This window comes from Alexandromys fortis, unplaced genomic scaffold, assembly GCF_014885135.2.
Source record: "Alexandromys fortis isolate MF-2015 unplaced genomic scaffold, M_Fortis_MF-2015_v1.1 scaffold_56, whole genome shotgun sequence".
Classification (NCBI taxonomy): domain Eukaryota; kingdom Metazoa; phylum Chordata; class Mammalia; order Rodentia; family Cricetidae; genus Alexandromys; species Alexandromys fortis.
Window position 1 is genome coordinate 608,699 of NW_026067935.1, and position 15,429 is coordinate 624,127.

Here is a 15,429-nt window from a genome sequence, read left to right on the forward strand (position 1 = left end):
GAACTCACAGAGATCCGCCTGCCTCTGCCTCCCGAGTGCTGGGATTAAAGGCGTGCGCCATCATTGCCCGGCATCAACAAATATTCTTAATACTGGCAGATACCTGGGCTACTACCATAAGCAAAAGCTCTGTGGATCTTATTGCTTAATACAGACAGTATATAGACTGAATGAAGAAACACTATTGAGTATTTTTTTTCTAGACAGGATTTCTCTATGTAGCCCTGACTGTCCTGGAACTCTGTAGACTAACTCAGAGATCCACTTGCCTCAGCATCCCAAGTACTGGAACTAAAGGCTTGTGCCACCATCTCCCCACTTAATAAATTAATCTTGAAACAACTAAATTTTATGAACCCACGTTTAAGAAACAAGTGAGATATGTGTATATGAAATCTATGGAACTCCAATAATTGCTGAATAACAGATATATAATGAGATATATTAATTATATATTATATAATAATATCATGATATAATATATAAAATTTCACAGTAACATCAATATGTAAAAACACCTAGGAAATATTATAATAAAAAAGTTATGTAGCTGATGTAAAAATTACTGATATATAAGAGATGGTCAAAGATATGCCCTATACTCCTTGTACTAAAGAGCTTGAGGTAGGAGGAGTCCACATTCAAGATCAGCCTGGAATACAAAAGAAAAATAAAAATGAAGAAAGCTTTAATAGTAAGGCTATAACTAGTAAGAGACACTGAATAAAATACATATAAAGCTTTAGTAATGACATAGGTTCCAAAATCTATAAATTTACTACAAATGAAAATAAAATTCTTAAAACTTTTTGGAACTTGGAAAATGATCCTATATTTCACCAGAAACAACAAACAGGACAGTTTTGCTAGGTGATGGTGGCACAAGGCTTTTAATCTTAGCACAGAGGAAGCAGAGGCAGATTGATTTCTGGGTTTGAGTCCAGCCTGGTCTATAGAGCGAGTTCCAGGACAGCCACGGGTAGAGAGAAATCCTCTCCTGAAAAACAAAAACAAAAACAAAACAAAACAAAAAAAAAAAAGCAAAAACCCCATAGGACAATTTTTAATTTTCTAAATTAATTTTCTAATTTTTTCCCCTGCATATTAGTTAATATAGAATTAACACAGACAAATCACTAAAAAGTACAAAATCTTCAAATGAATCCTAATATGCCATAAAAATAATATTAAAGGAAGAAGGGGAAAGGAATGTTTTAGATAAACAGTTGTAAATAACTGGCCAGCAATCTGACATCCCTCAAAATAACTGGAAAGACCTGTTAAAGAGGCTAGAGAGATGGCTCAGTGGTTAAGATCACTGGCTGCTCAGCAATGTAGCAGGATACAAGATTAACTTGAAAAAGTCAGTAGCCCTCCTGTACACAGATGATAAGAGGGCTGGGAAAGAAAAGAATCAACACCCTTCACTATTAATAGCCACAAATAGCATAAAATATCTCGGAGTAACTCTAACCAAACAAGTGGAAGACTTGTATGACAAGAACTTTAAATCTATGAAGAAAGAAATTGAAAAAGGCACAAGAAAGCGCAAAGATCTCCCATGCTCTTGGGTAGGCATAATTAGCATAGTAAAAATGGCAATCTTACCAAAAGCAATCTACAGATTCAACGCAATGCCCAGCAAAATTCTTCAAAGACCTAGAAAGAACAGTAGTTAACTTCATATGGAAAAGCAAAAAACCCAGGATAGCCAAAACAATCCTGTACAGTAAAAGAACTTCTGGAGGCATCACAATCCCTGACTTCAAACTCTAATACAGAGCTACAGTACTGAAAATAGCCTGGTATTGGCATAAGATCAGACAGGGGGACCAATGGAATCGATATCAATCCATACATCTTCAAACCAAATGGAAAAAAAGAAAGCATATTTAACAAGTGGTGCTGGCATAATTGGATATCAACATGTAGAAGAATGAAAATAGACCCATATCTATCACCATGCACAAAACTCAAGCCCAAATGGATCAAAGACCTCAACATAAAGCCAGCCACACTGACCCTTATAGAAGAGAAAGTGGGAAGTACACTTGAACACATTGGCACAGGGAACCACTTCCTAAATAGAACCCCAGGAGCACAGACACTAAGAGAAATAATTAATAAATGGGACCTCATGAAACTGAAAAGCTTTTGTAAAGCAAAGGACACAGTCAACAAGACAAAACAACAGAATGGGAAAAGATCCTTACTAACCCCACATCAGACAGAGGTCTGATCTCCAAAATATACAAAGAACTCGAGAAATTAAACACCAAAAGAACACACAATCCAATAAAAAAAAAAATGAAGTACAGACCTAAATAGAGAACTCTCAACAGAGGAATCTAAAATGGCTGAAAGACACTTAAGGAAATGTTCAACATCCTTAGTCATCAGAGAAATGCAAATCAAAACAGCTCTGAGATTCCATCTTACACCTAAAAAAAATGGCCAAGGTCAAAAACACTGATGACAACTTATGCTGGACAGGTTGTGGGGAAAAGGGAACACTTCTGCCTTGCTGGTGGGAGTGCAAGCTGGTACAACCCCTTTGGATGTCAGTGTGGCGATTTCTCAGAAAATTAGGGAACAACTTTCCTCAAGACCCAGTAATACAACTTTTGGGTATATATCCAAAGGATGCTCAATCGTGCCACAAGAACATGTGTTCAACTATGTTCATAGCAGCTTAGTTTGTCATAGCCAGAACCTGGAAACAACCTAAATGCCCCTTGATCAAAGAATGAATAAAGATAATGTGGTACATTTACACAATGGAGTACTACACAGCAGAAAAAAATAATGACAGCTTGAATTTTGCAGGAAAATGGATGGAGCTAGAAAACACCATACCGAGTGAGGTACCCCAGACACAGAGAGACAATGATCACATGTACTTACTCATAGGTGGTTTTTAAACATAAAGCAAAGAAAGCCAGCCAGCCTACAAAGCACAATCCCAGAGAATTTAGACAACAATGAGGACACTAAGAGAGACTCACAAAGATCTAATCTACATGGAAAGTAGAAAGTAGAAAAAGACAAGATCTCCCGAGTAAATTGGGAGCATGGGGACCTTGGGAGAGGGCTGAAGGGGGGAGGGGAGATGCAGGGAGGGGAGCAGAGAAAAATGTAGAGCTCAATAAATATCAATAAAAAAAGATCACTAGCTGCTCTTGCTGAGGACCTGGTTTTGATTCCCAGCAGCCATATGGCAGCTTGCAACCACCAGTTCCAGTTCCAGGGGATCTAATACCCTCTTCTGGCCTCCACAGGCACCGAATGCAAGTTGTGACACATGCTGACAAAACACCCCCACATATAAAACCCAACAATAGAACGTCCAGGCTGGACTGGGTCATATGAAAACTTGTCTCAAAAATTAAAAACAAGACGGCGGTACAGGCACAAGACTTTAATCCCAGCACTTGGAAGGCAGAGGCAAGCGTATCTCTGTGAGTTCCAGGAGAGCCTGGTCTATAGAGCAAGTTCCAGGGCAGCCAGGCTGTCACACAGAGAAACCTTGTCTCCAAAAACCATAAATAAATAAATGGATGGATGGATGGATGGATGGATGATAGATAAAAATAAGATGCTGCAGAGAGGGCTCAATAAGATTATGTTCTTACTGCTGCTGCAGAGGGCCTGAATTTGGTTCCCCAAATCCATAATATTTGGCTCAAAAATGCTTATAACTCCAGCTCCAGGGGATCTGGTGCCCTCTGGACTCCATGGGACCTGCACCCATGGGTACACATAAAAAATATATGCACATAACTAATGAACTCATAGGGATCCACCTGCCTCTGCTGGACTAAAGGTGTGCACCACCACATCCGACTCTTTTTCTTTTGTAATGAGGGAAGAGATGACAAAGCTTCCAATTTGTCACACTATGTAACCCAAGCTGGCCTGCAGTCCTCCTAACTTAGTCCCCCATATGATAGGACTAAAGATGTCCACCATCATACCTGGTACAACTTAAAAACTTTCAAGAGAGACAGAAAGATGAAAGACATATATTTATGGAACGTCTATACCTAGAAGCTACAGGAAAATCAAAAAGGAAGTAAAATTTGAATATACAAATTCAAACGTCCATCTAGTTTTTAAAGCCCTCACCTGTGACCAAAATAGATGGGCAAAAACAGAGTGGAAAATAGCATTTACATGTGACAATGAGGCATATTCTTATAGAGAGAGACAGTACTAATAAAAAGTCTGAGACTGGTTGGCAGCTGGCAGGACAAGGACACGCGCAGATTCTCTGCAAACTCTGAGCAGCCTTCTTGACACAAGTGGAAAGTCCCAGTGCATGCACCTGACATTCTGACACAGGCCTCCAAATGGGCCTCAGAAAGGTGCCTGCCGTCCCACTCCCGGGGTAAGGGAACCTACTTCCCACAGCCTCCGACACAGCATTAGAAAACTTTAACTTTTGCTAGTCAATAGGTAACCAATGTTATTTTGATATTTGTCTTTAAAGATTTTATTTTTAACTACATGATACATGTGTGGGGGCGGGGGATGCCCACGCACACATGAGTGCAGGTGCTCAAGAAGGCCACAAAAGGGTATCGGGTCCCAGGGGGCTGGAGCCACAGGTTCTCTGGGATGGTGGTGTGCACTCTTAACCACTGAGTCCTATCCTCAGCACCCTACGTGTTATTGGTATTCGTTACCACCTGTACTTTTTTCAAATAAATTAACCACTGATATTCACTGGTTTTATGTCTCTATCTCTAAATTTTCCCTTTGATTTGTAAGAGCTCTTTTTGAATGATCGTTTAGCCTTCTTTTATGTTATGAAGGCACCATCACATTAACACATGGCATTTCAAATCTGTATACAGGTTTTATCAACTTCCCTGCCTGAACGCACTCCTTCTAAAAGCAGTACTTCTTGTATACAACTGACGTCAGGTTTCCATTTCACTGTTACCAAACAAAGTATGTAAACACTTCTCTGTCCAAAGATAATCATTCCCGGGGGACACAATTTAGAGGGAGCGGAGCCAGTGCAGCGGCATTCTTCAGGACTTCCAGGCAGCTGTGCTCTGCTCAGCCACATCCTCCTCCAGTGAACAAAGTTAGAGCTCTGGAACACCATTTCTAAGGCTCACAGTTATGCAGCTGTGCTAGCCCAGTCAGCACCTCCTCTCTCAATACTCTCCAGAGGAGCAGCCGGCACTCAGATGGGCACTTGCTCGCCAAGTGCGTAAGCAAACAGACTTGGCTCCACCTGAGTAGCAGTACTTTGTGATACAAAGAGCATCTCCACCCCAGGAGGGTTGTTTTCAGTCCTATCTGACTCAGTTCTGCTTCAGCCATTTCACCTTTTCTCATATACTTCTAAGTCACAAGTGTGAGTGAGAATCTGAGTTTATCTAGGTCCTAAGCGATGCTACTGGGAGCCACCTTGGATACCACGGCTATAAAGAAAGCACCACAGGTGTGAGGCCACTCATCTCTGCTCCTGACCCCAGGATGGGGTGCCTTTTTCTTTTTTTCAATTATTTTTATTTTATCCATATTGGTGTTTTGTTTGCATGTATGTCTATGCACCACGTATGTGCCTGGTGCCCACAGAGGCCACAAGACAACACGCTCTCTGGAACTGCAGTTACAGGTGGTTGTGAGCCCAAGTCCTTGAAGATCAACAAGTGCTCGTACAGGCTGAGATGCCCTTTTCTGAGTACGACAGAAGCCTGCCAATCTCCAGCTAGGAAATGGAAAGCTAGAAACAATGTGAACTACTGGTGTTAAAGGCACTATCCCAAATGCACCAAAGAGCTTCTCAAGTACTTCACTAGGAGGGTCCAGATCCTGGAAAATGGGGAACAGTATTATAAAAGGAGGTGACTCCAGCAAAAGGCAGAACCCAGAATGTGCTGATGGAGGAATAGAGGGAAATTTGGGAAGAGGTAAAAATCAAAGCTTGGTGCTTGGAAGGCAGCAGTTGAGGAGTGCTTGCCTAGCATGGAAGAGCCCAAGGTTCTTCCATAAACTAACACCCAGGTTAGTGTTGTGGGCATAACATAAACTAGCACCCAGGAGGTGGAGGCAGGAGGATCAGGAGTTCAAGGTCATCTTCTGCTAAGCAGTGAATGGTGACTAACCTGAGATACATAAGACCCAGTCTCAAAAAAAAAAAAAAAGAGGGAAGAAAGAAAGCCACATAAGCCTATAAGCCTAACACTCAGGAAGCCAAGGCAGGAAGATATAAGTTTAAGGGCAGCTTGATTTAGCTAGCAAAACTCTTGTCAAAAAAAAAAAAAAAAAAAAACAAAGGCTGGCAGTGGTAATGAACACATTTAATCTCAGCACACCAGAAGTGGAGGCGGGGCAGATCTCTCTGAGTTCAAGGACAGCCATGGCTACACAGAGAAACCTTGTCCCCCGAAAAAACATCAAAAACAAATGATATAAAAGAAGTTATTAGAGTCTAGTGAGATAGCTCAGTGGGTAAAGACACTTGATGCACAAGCTTGATGACTTCAGTTCAATTCCTGGAACCCACATAAAGGTGGAAGGAGAACCAACTTCAAAAAGTTGTCCTCTGATCTTCACATGCACTCGCGAATACACACGTACAAATACAGTCTGTATTTTAAAGAAGTTATTGGGGGGCTGGAGAGATGGCTCAGCGGTTAAGAGCATTGCCTGCTCTTCCAAAGGTTCTGAGTTCAATTCCCAGCAACCACATGGTGGCTCACAAACATCTGTAATGAGGTCTGGTGCCCTCTTCTGGCCTGCAGACATACACACAGACAGAATATTGTATACATAATAAATAAATAAGTAAATATATATAAAAAAAGAAGTTATTGGAAGGGTTGAGTGATGGCTTAGTGGAGCCATCCTGATGGCAAGAGCACTACCTGATCTTGCAGAGGACCTGGGTTCTGTTCCCAGCACTCATACGGCAGCTCACAACTGCTTGTAATCCCAACTCCAGAGGATCTTCTGACCTCCTCAGGCACTGCATGCACATACATGCAGGCAAGACACCCATACACACACAATAAACTTATTTTCTAAAAAAAGAAATTACAGGGGAAATGGAATAAATGTGACTCTAATGTGTGTGTGGCTGGGGGTGCAGTGCAGCACCTGCCTAAAAAGTATGAGGTACTGGGTCTGATCCCTAGCACCACAAAATATACAAAATATATATGACTAAAATATGCTATTTCAACGCTGTCTCTGTCACAAAGCATGCTATTTTGTGGGGCAGGTAACAACGTAAAGTTTTGCAGAAGAGCCGGGCGGTGGTGGTGCACGCCTTTAATCCCAGCACTCGGGAGGCAGAGGCAGGCGGATCTCTATGAGTTCGAGACCAGCCTGGTCTACAGAGCTAGTTCCAGGACAGGCTCCAAAACCACAGAGAAACCCTGTCTCGAAAAAAAAACAAACAAAAAAAAGTATTGCAGAAGAGTCAGTGGTTAACATATGAGTGTGAAAGCAATTTTGCCATCTGAATCTCTTCAATAGTATTAAAGGTGATATAGTCATGACTAGACAATATTTGAACTCCACAAACTACACAAATGCCACATTAGGTTCCAACTGTAGTGGTTAGAAAATGTTCGAAGACTGAAACATAATTAATTTGCTACATAGAAGCCAAGCACATTATCTCAAGACACTAATAATAAAGAACTTTAGCAGTTTTTTCCTGTCTTTCTTTTCTTCCATGGACTGCTGAAGATGAAGGCCAGAGGTCTGTGCACACTATGAACATACAGATCACTGCACTGCACACCAGACCCTGTGATATATCTTAGTTAATCTATCTCATTAGCTTTCAGTCCTGTTTCTAGAATTCTCACTTGTTTTATCCTTATTATAGTCAAATCTTCGGTCACTGGTCCAATTCATTCTTCAGGACACATTTAAAAAACAATGTCAAAAGTGGATGGAAAAGCAATTAAGGAGCCACAACATTACAGAACTGTATTTAGGCAAGGACGGTCCCATCTACTGTTACTAAGGGCAAATAAGAACAGTCTCCTGGCCACACCAACCATGCTGGCACTCTAGAAATCCTAACTATTATTACTGAAAGAACAAACTGCAGTGACTTACTGGCTATGTACCTAAGATGAGTGGCTATGTTTCCACCTTAAACATAAATCCTACGAGTGGGCTTTTCAGGCTAACAATCTGTGCTGAAGCTGGGATTTCAAAACTTACTTCTAGAAATGAATCCTCACTCTGGTTTTGCTATCCTTTCAGTCCATCTCATGTTCCTGTCAGCCTTTTCTATAACACACACACACACACACACACACACACACACACACACACACACACGGAGTTCTGACTGCCCAACAACACGAAACAGATCTACTGAAGGTGCTTTCCAGACAGCACAAAAGCAAAGCAAAAGCTGATTTTTACTTCTGAGGATAGCATGCAGACTGGATCATGTGAAAACAGACCCTTGATTGAAGGGTAAGATCAAAACACTTGGATCACATGAGGCCAGAAGTAATTCGGCTAAGACAGGAGAGAGCACACAGCCCTCCCAAAGCAGGTGGAAATTAAAGGGCAGAGCTGAGGAGTTTCTGATTATCTTTCAAGGTCACTAAACATTTCCATTCCTTTCTCAACTGGCTGCTAAGGAGCACAGCCACCTCTGTAGCCTTCAGACAGAAACTTCAGACTTCGGCCCAAGCACTGGGTACAGAGCTGGTCCTTGATCCCACCTTAACTCTCCACCTACTCCAAATCACTCATCCAATCACTCATCTTGCTTGCTATGTTAGCAATAGCAGGTTGGGCAAGTCTCACAAGTCATTAAGAATCCTTTCTAGAACAAGATGTGGTACCAGAGATAGGGTCTACTTAAGAAAATTATGGCATAATACAAAGAGAGTGTCATCTGTTAATAAATGTTTTGAGTCCAGTCTCTAAAAGCATCTTTTAACTGTGCTCCAAAGTGCCATCTAAACGGGGGGGGGGGGGAGGAACTGCTCTAGCAAACAGCATGCCTAAAATTAGAAAATTCTATATTTACTGCTATAGAAAAAATATTGCAATTATGTATTTTTAGCTTGAAAACACACAGAAAATAGTAAATGTATCCTAAGCAAAAATACCCCAAATTATGAGACATGTATGATAAGGTCATAATAAATGCATTACTTTTACACTTAAAAAGGTGTATGGTGGCATATACCTTTAATCCCAGTGAGGCAGAGGCAGGCAGATTACTGTGAGTCTGTTCCACACAGTGAGTTCCAGCACAGTCAGTACTACAAAGTGAAGACCTATCTCAAACAAACTAACAAAAAGAATAAAAATAAAATATAAAACCAGCACAATTTTCATATAAAGAACCAATGTTACTTTTTAGGTTACAGAAGCGTAAATTAATATAAATAATTTTATCAGAGAAAAAAAACACAGAGGTACCTGTGTACATGCTAAAATCACAAACTACAAAGACATCCAGTGCTGCTGGGCAGCTATCTGAAGACATTGCACTTCCTAATTCTGATCAACAGCAGTGGCAGAAGTAAAAAGATCAGAAATTGGTCAGAGACTATGCATTTAGGATTCTGCTCTTGAAAAGGTAAAAGTTCATGTAAAACTTTTTTTTTAAAGCATAGCTTATTTTTATTTTCTAAAAAACTAATCATCCCCATTTTTCTTTCAGGGCTGGGGAGATGGCTCAGTGAGTAAATGTGTCTGCGCCGAGCCTGACAACTTGAATCTGATCACCAGGACCCAAATGGCAAAAGGAGAAAACCAATTTCCACAGATCGTTCTCTGACCTCTACATATAACCTGAGCAAGCACTCACATGCGTGCAAACACACATTCAAACTAATTAAATACAAAAATTATTTTAATCACACTTTAACTTGTTTTTCGAGATACCATTTTTAATCCTTAAAGATTTATTTTTATACATATGTTTGCCTGCTTGTGTGCATGTGCACTACCTGTGTGCCTGGCGTCTACCAAAGCCAGAAGAACATCAGATTCCTTGAGACTAGAGTTACAGATGGTTGTGAGCTGCCACGTGGGTGCTAGGATTCAAGCACGGGTCCTCTCCAAGAGCAGTCAGTGCTCTTAACCACTGAGCCGTCTCTCCAGCCCCCACCTCATTTAAAAAAATTTAATCTCCACATTTAATTTTAAAATACCATAAATTCAATTACAATGATTACATTGAATGGCAACTCAGCAGACTAGTTTGAAAAGTGATCCATAGACTGTACTCAAGAACCTGGTGTGGTGAGGCTGGAGAGATGGCTCAGAGGTTAAGAGCATTGCCTGTTCTTCCAAAGGTCCTGAGTTCAAATCCCAGCAACCACATGGTGGCTCACAACCATCTGTAATGAGATCTGTTGCCCTCTTCTGTCCTGCAGGCATACATACAGACAGAATATTGTATACATAATAAATAAATAAGTAAAAAAAAAAAAAAGAACCTGGTGTGGTGGCACAGTCTACATAGTAGGGAGTTCCATGACAGCCAGAGGTACATGGGAGCCCCTGTCTCCAAAAACAAAACAAACAAAACACAACTTTACTCAGTTCGCTCATTGCGACACTCCCTAACGTTAGAGCCCTCAAGGCTCTGGCTATTTTCCTGCTTCAGGTCCTTTAACAATCTCCTTCTCCTCTGTACCATTTGACGACTCAGGAGAAGGTAAACCAGTGGTACAGTACTCGCAGAGCATGTGCTCCAGGCGACCCAATACCCCCTGCCAAAAACACCAGCCAAAGAAGCCCCACCTCAACATGTAGTGTTCTATGGTTCCTACTCAAGGAACAATGCTGTCCCTCTGATAGTAATTTAGGAGTCTGTTACATCTAATTAACTGATCATAATCACAATCATCGGCTGCCCTGAAAAACAAAAGTCTGTAAAGTATGTTACCAGAAACAAGGAAAAAGCACTCTCCTTTACCATAGAAGTTATACTTCCCACTCCAGTGGAAGAGCTTCATTAAAAACAGAAATCTTGCTGGGAGGTGGTGGCTCTCACCTTTAACCCCAGCACTCAGGAAGCAGTGGCAGGCAGATCTCTGTGAGCGAGTTCCAGAACAGGCACCAAAGCTACAGAGAAACCCTGTCTTGATAAAACAAAACAACAAAAACCAAACAAACACAAAAACCAAACCCAGAAATCTCTGAAAACAGACTTGATGCTGGAGAGATAGCTCAGGGGTTAAGAGAAAGTACTGCTCTCGCAGAGGACCCAAGGTTAATTCCCAGCAGCCTCCAACAACCTCCTCTGGTCTCTAAGCTCATATCGTGTGCACATACACCCACACACAAATACACACATTCACATAACTGAAAAAATAAATGAAGCCATCAGAGTCTCCAGCATGCCAGGAGAGTGCCCCACCACTGAGTGACAACACAGGTCTTCTTTTGCTATTATGACAGAGTCTCACTAAGCTGCCAGGCTGTCCTGCTCAGGGAATCCTCTACACAGCCTCTTCTTACAGCATTTTAGGAACTTTATTCAAACATTAGAAAATACCAGTTAAGCCAGGTATGGTGGCACATACCTTTAATTCAACCTGGAAGGCAGAGGCAGGCAGATCTCTAAGAGTTCAAGGTCAGCCTGGTCTACAGAGTGAGTTCCAGGACTCCAGGACAGCCAGGGCTACAAAGAAACCCTGTCTCAAAAAAAAAAAAAAAAAAAAAAAACCAAACACAAAAAAAAAAAAAACAAAACAAAAAAAAAAAAACCCCAAAAACAAAAACAAATTAGTCCGTGTGATAGAAGTCAATTTCCCTGTACACACTACTTCTCAGTGTTGCCTGCTAAAGGTGATCACAGGTTAAGATTCGCAAACTATTCCATTTCCGTAAAACTCTCCTTTTTAGCGTTGTAACTGTATTATTAGACTAAGAAAGCCACTTAGCAGCATTTCTACTGACACGCAAGTGTTGTCGGCACAGATAACCTCTGCTAGAGATGTTTATCTCACGGCCAATAAAAATGAGTGCCAGGATTTAACTGCACACAGTTAAAATTTAAAATTCTATAGTATCTTGCCAAAGACTGGGAGAAGTTCATGGAGTGTTCTCATGCAGTCAGCAAGTACTTATTGGAACCAATAAATATCCACTATAAATTGAGAGTGGAGAGATAAAAGTAGATTTCCCGTTATTGGATATTTATAATGGAGCCAATCTTAGTAAATGAGTACACAATTCAACCCAAATACTTAATGACCAGAAAAGACAGCTATGCAAAACAGCACCTAACCCAGCACTACATTGGACACAGTCATCTTCAACCACACAGCAGCAGCCTTTGTGTGAGAACTGCTGCTTAAAGTTTATCTTAACCGCAGGATGACCTTGCTTCATGCCCTCCCTGGCCCTGTCACCAGCACAGAAAAGCTCCAACTGGCATCTCCGCCCTGCATATCCCTTCAACACCCGATCCTTATAGTTGGGTGGCCTCTTCTCCTAGTCCCTGCTCCCCCAACACTTATACACTCACCTGCTTCCAAAATTCCTGCTCCAGACTGTTGGTCTGAATTGTTACACATTCTTCAAAACACTAGGGAGGTAGTCCCTGATCCCTTCTTCCACCTTCCACACTTGACAAGGCTGACTTGTGTTTTAATCCTCAGTGCTCCATGATAAAATTATACTGAAATATTTTTGTTATTTTTGTTTCTTTGTAGTGCTGGGGATCAAACCCTGGACCATGCTGCAAACTAGGCAAGCACTCTACACTTTCAAGTACTTTTACTGTTCACCTTTGTAAATTTTTTTTTTTTTTTTGCTTTTGTTTTAAGATTTTTGAGACAGGGTTTCTCTCTGTAGCTTTGGAGCCTGTCCCGAACTAACTCTTGTAGACTAGGCTGGCCTCGAACTCACAGAGATCAGCCTGCCTCTGCCTCCTGAGTGCTGGCATTAAAGGCGTGCACCACCACTGCCCGGTGATTTTTTTTTAAATGTTTTAATTTTCATGTGTGAGTATTTGCTTGCATACATGCATGTGCACCATGTGTGTGCCAGGTGCCCTTGGAGACCAGAGAAGGATCTGGAGTTACAGACAGTTGTGAACCACCATGTGGGTGCAGGGAACCAGACCAGCATCTCCTGCAAGAGCAGCCAGATCTCTTAACCACTGGGTCAACTCTCTAATCTAATTTTTTTAAGCAAGTAAAAATTCAAATCCTGACTACACCTTAACTGTCTGATTAAGAATCAGTAAATTGCCAGGAGGTAGTGGAGCACCTTAATTTCCAGAACTGAGGGCAGAGGCAGGCAGATCTCTGTGAATTTGAGGCCGGTCTGGTCTACAGAGCAAGATCAGGACAGTAAAGGCTACAAAGAAACCAGGTCTTGAAAAACAAAACCTTGTTTTTCAATCAGTAAATCTTGGAGACTCTCTTGAGATGTCCACACCCGTGCCCTGCAGGTGTACTGTCCTTTTAAGTGTCTCTCCCTCTCCCTTAACACCTGTGCCTAAATCTATAATAAAACTGTTTCTTAATAAATTCCGACTTCATTTCGTCAAAAACAAAAAGCAGGGCTGGGGAAACAGCTAAATCTACAAAGCACTTGCCACACAAGCATGAGAACCCCAGTTCAGATCCTCAGGACCCACTTTAAAAAAAAAAAAAAAAGGTGTGCTTTGTCGGCAACCCCGGCACTTGCAGGCAGTGACTGGGAGATCCTGTAGCTTTCCTGCCCGCTAAGGGTCTAGCCAAACCCAGTTACAGGTTCACTGACTCAAAAACCAAGGTTAGTAAGAAACTAAAGAAGATATGCAACATTAGCCTCTAGCCTCCATATTCACACACCATGAACACACATACCAAAAGAAAGGGACAGCAGGCACTGGCCTACACCTGCAATCCCAGCACTTGAGAAGTACAGGCAGGAGGATTGCTCTAAGTTCTGAGTCTTGCCTGGTCTACATATGGAATTCCAGGCCAACCAGGACTGCATTATGAGACTCTGCCTCTCCCCAAAAATAAATAAGCAAATAAATACACAACCTAGATAGACAGACAGACAAGCCCCCAACAGTACTTCCTAAAGACTGAAAGGAAACTGGTTAAACTGGTCCTATCAAGCACGTGCAAATCTTAAAGTCATAAGTAACAAGCGTCTTCTCTCTCTCTTTTTTTCTTTTGGTTTTTCGAAACAGGGTTTCTCTGTAGCTTTGGGGTCAGTCCTGGAACTAGAGCTTGTAGACCAGGCTGGCCTCGAACTCACAGAGATCCGCCTGCCTCTGCCTGCCTCCCGAGTCCTGGGATTAAAGCCGTGTGCCTCCACCGCCGGGCTATACCAAGCTTCTTGACAAGCCAATTTTATTTGATACTCTTTTTTTTCTTTTAACTGCAACTGGAGGACGGGGGTGGAATTTCACTGGGTACCTTAGGCTGGGCTCAAACTAAGTGGGCCTTGCTGATGATGTTGATGTCGAACTCCCGAGGCTGTTCTGCCTCCATTCCCAAATGCTGAGAAAACTGAAGTGGGTGACTAATTGGGTCTTTCTTTTAAAAGTAGTTTTAGGTTTGTAGGTTAAAAGGCCCAACTGTTAACTTCCAGGTAGGGCGGGGCGGGGGGGGGGCGGATTTCTTAACACAAAACCAGGTGATGCTGTAAACTTCTGCTGCCCAACCGTCCCATCTAAACTCCACAGGCTGACGGAGCCTACCGCATCCAGCCCCACATTTCCCAACCACAGAGATTGGTCATCAGCTCTGAGACACAGCCAGCTGCCAGTGACCTAGTCTCCAAGGCGCTTCCCTCTTTGGAGTGAACTTCCGCGAGGGGATGGAGGGACATCCCCTCCGCTCTTCTCTTAGACAGTTCGGCACCAGGGGCTGCTTTAATTCTTTTTTTTTTTTTTTTTTTGCCCCGTAAGAGGCTCTTGTTATGTGGCGGGGACTGACCTCAAAATCGCAGCACTTTCCCTGCCTCAGCTTCAGGACTTCTCATTCAGAGACACACATAACCTCGGCCACTACCACCTAGTAGAAGTATTCAAAACCCCGCGCCACAGCAGCCCGCACCGTCCCCGAGAACCCACGCGGGGTCCGAATGTGACCCTCCCCGCCGCAACCCCAGCTCCGAACTCGACGGGACAAGAGCGGCGGTAAACGACGGGGAACCGCGTCCTCCCGTGAGCCCGAGTCCCGCCGAGCTGGGACGAACTCGGCCGAGGCGGAGAGGCCGAGCGCGGAGCTCCGGCGGCCTGGCACTTCGCACCCGCCCGCCCTCCCGCCTAAGTGGTGACCCGAACGGCCCGGGGTCAGCGCGCGGCCGGACGCCGCCGCCGCCACCCCGCTCCGAGGGGAACGCGCCTCCGTAGCCCCCGTCCCTCCGAACCTGGTCCGCGGCTCCGCCGGCGTCCGACAGCCGCTCCTAGCGCCGCTCCAGTCAGTCGGCACCCTGCCCCGCCCCTGCCCCCGCACGCCC

The 15,429-nt window shown here is 43.0% G+C and overlaps 1 protein-coding gene across 4 annotated transcripts in view; it reads right to left on the reverse strand.

Annotated features, from left to right (window-relative positions):
• Nucleotides 1–15,429, reverse strand: part of Rabgef1 (RAB guanine nucleotide exchange factor 1) — a 58,458-nt gene extending 43,029 nt beyond the window's left edge. For 2 of the 4 annotated variants that reach the window (XM_050146413.1, XM_050146411.1), the window contains exon 1: nucleotides 15,340–15,429. The gene's annotated coding sequence lies outside the window, so the exon portion shown is untranslated. Of the gene's footprint in view, nucleotides 1–1,608; nucleotides 1,653–15,339 lie in introns of those variants that run through there. The other 2 variants (XM_050146412.1, XM_050146414.1) reach the window with 2 other exon arrangements.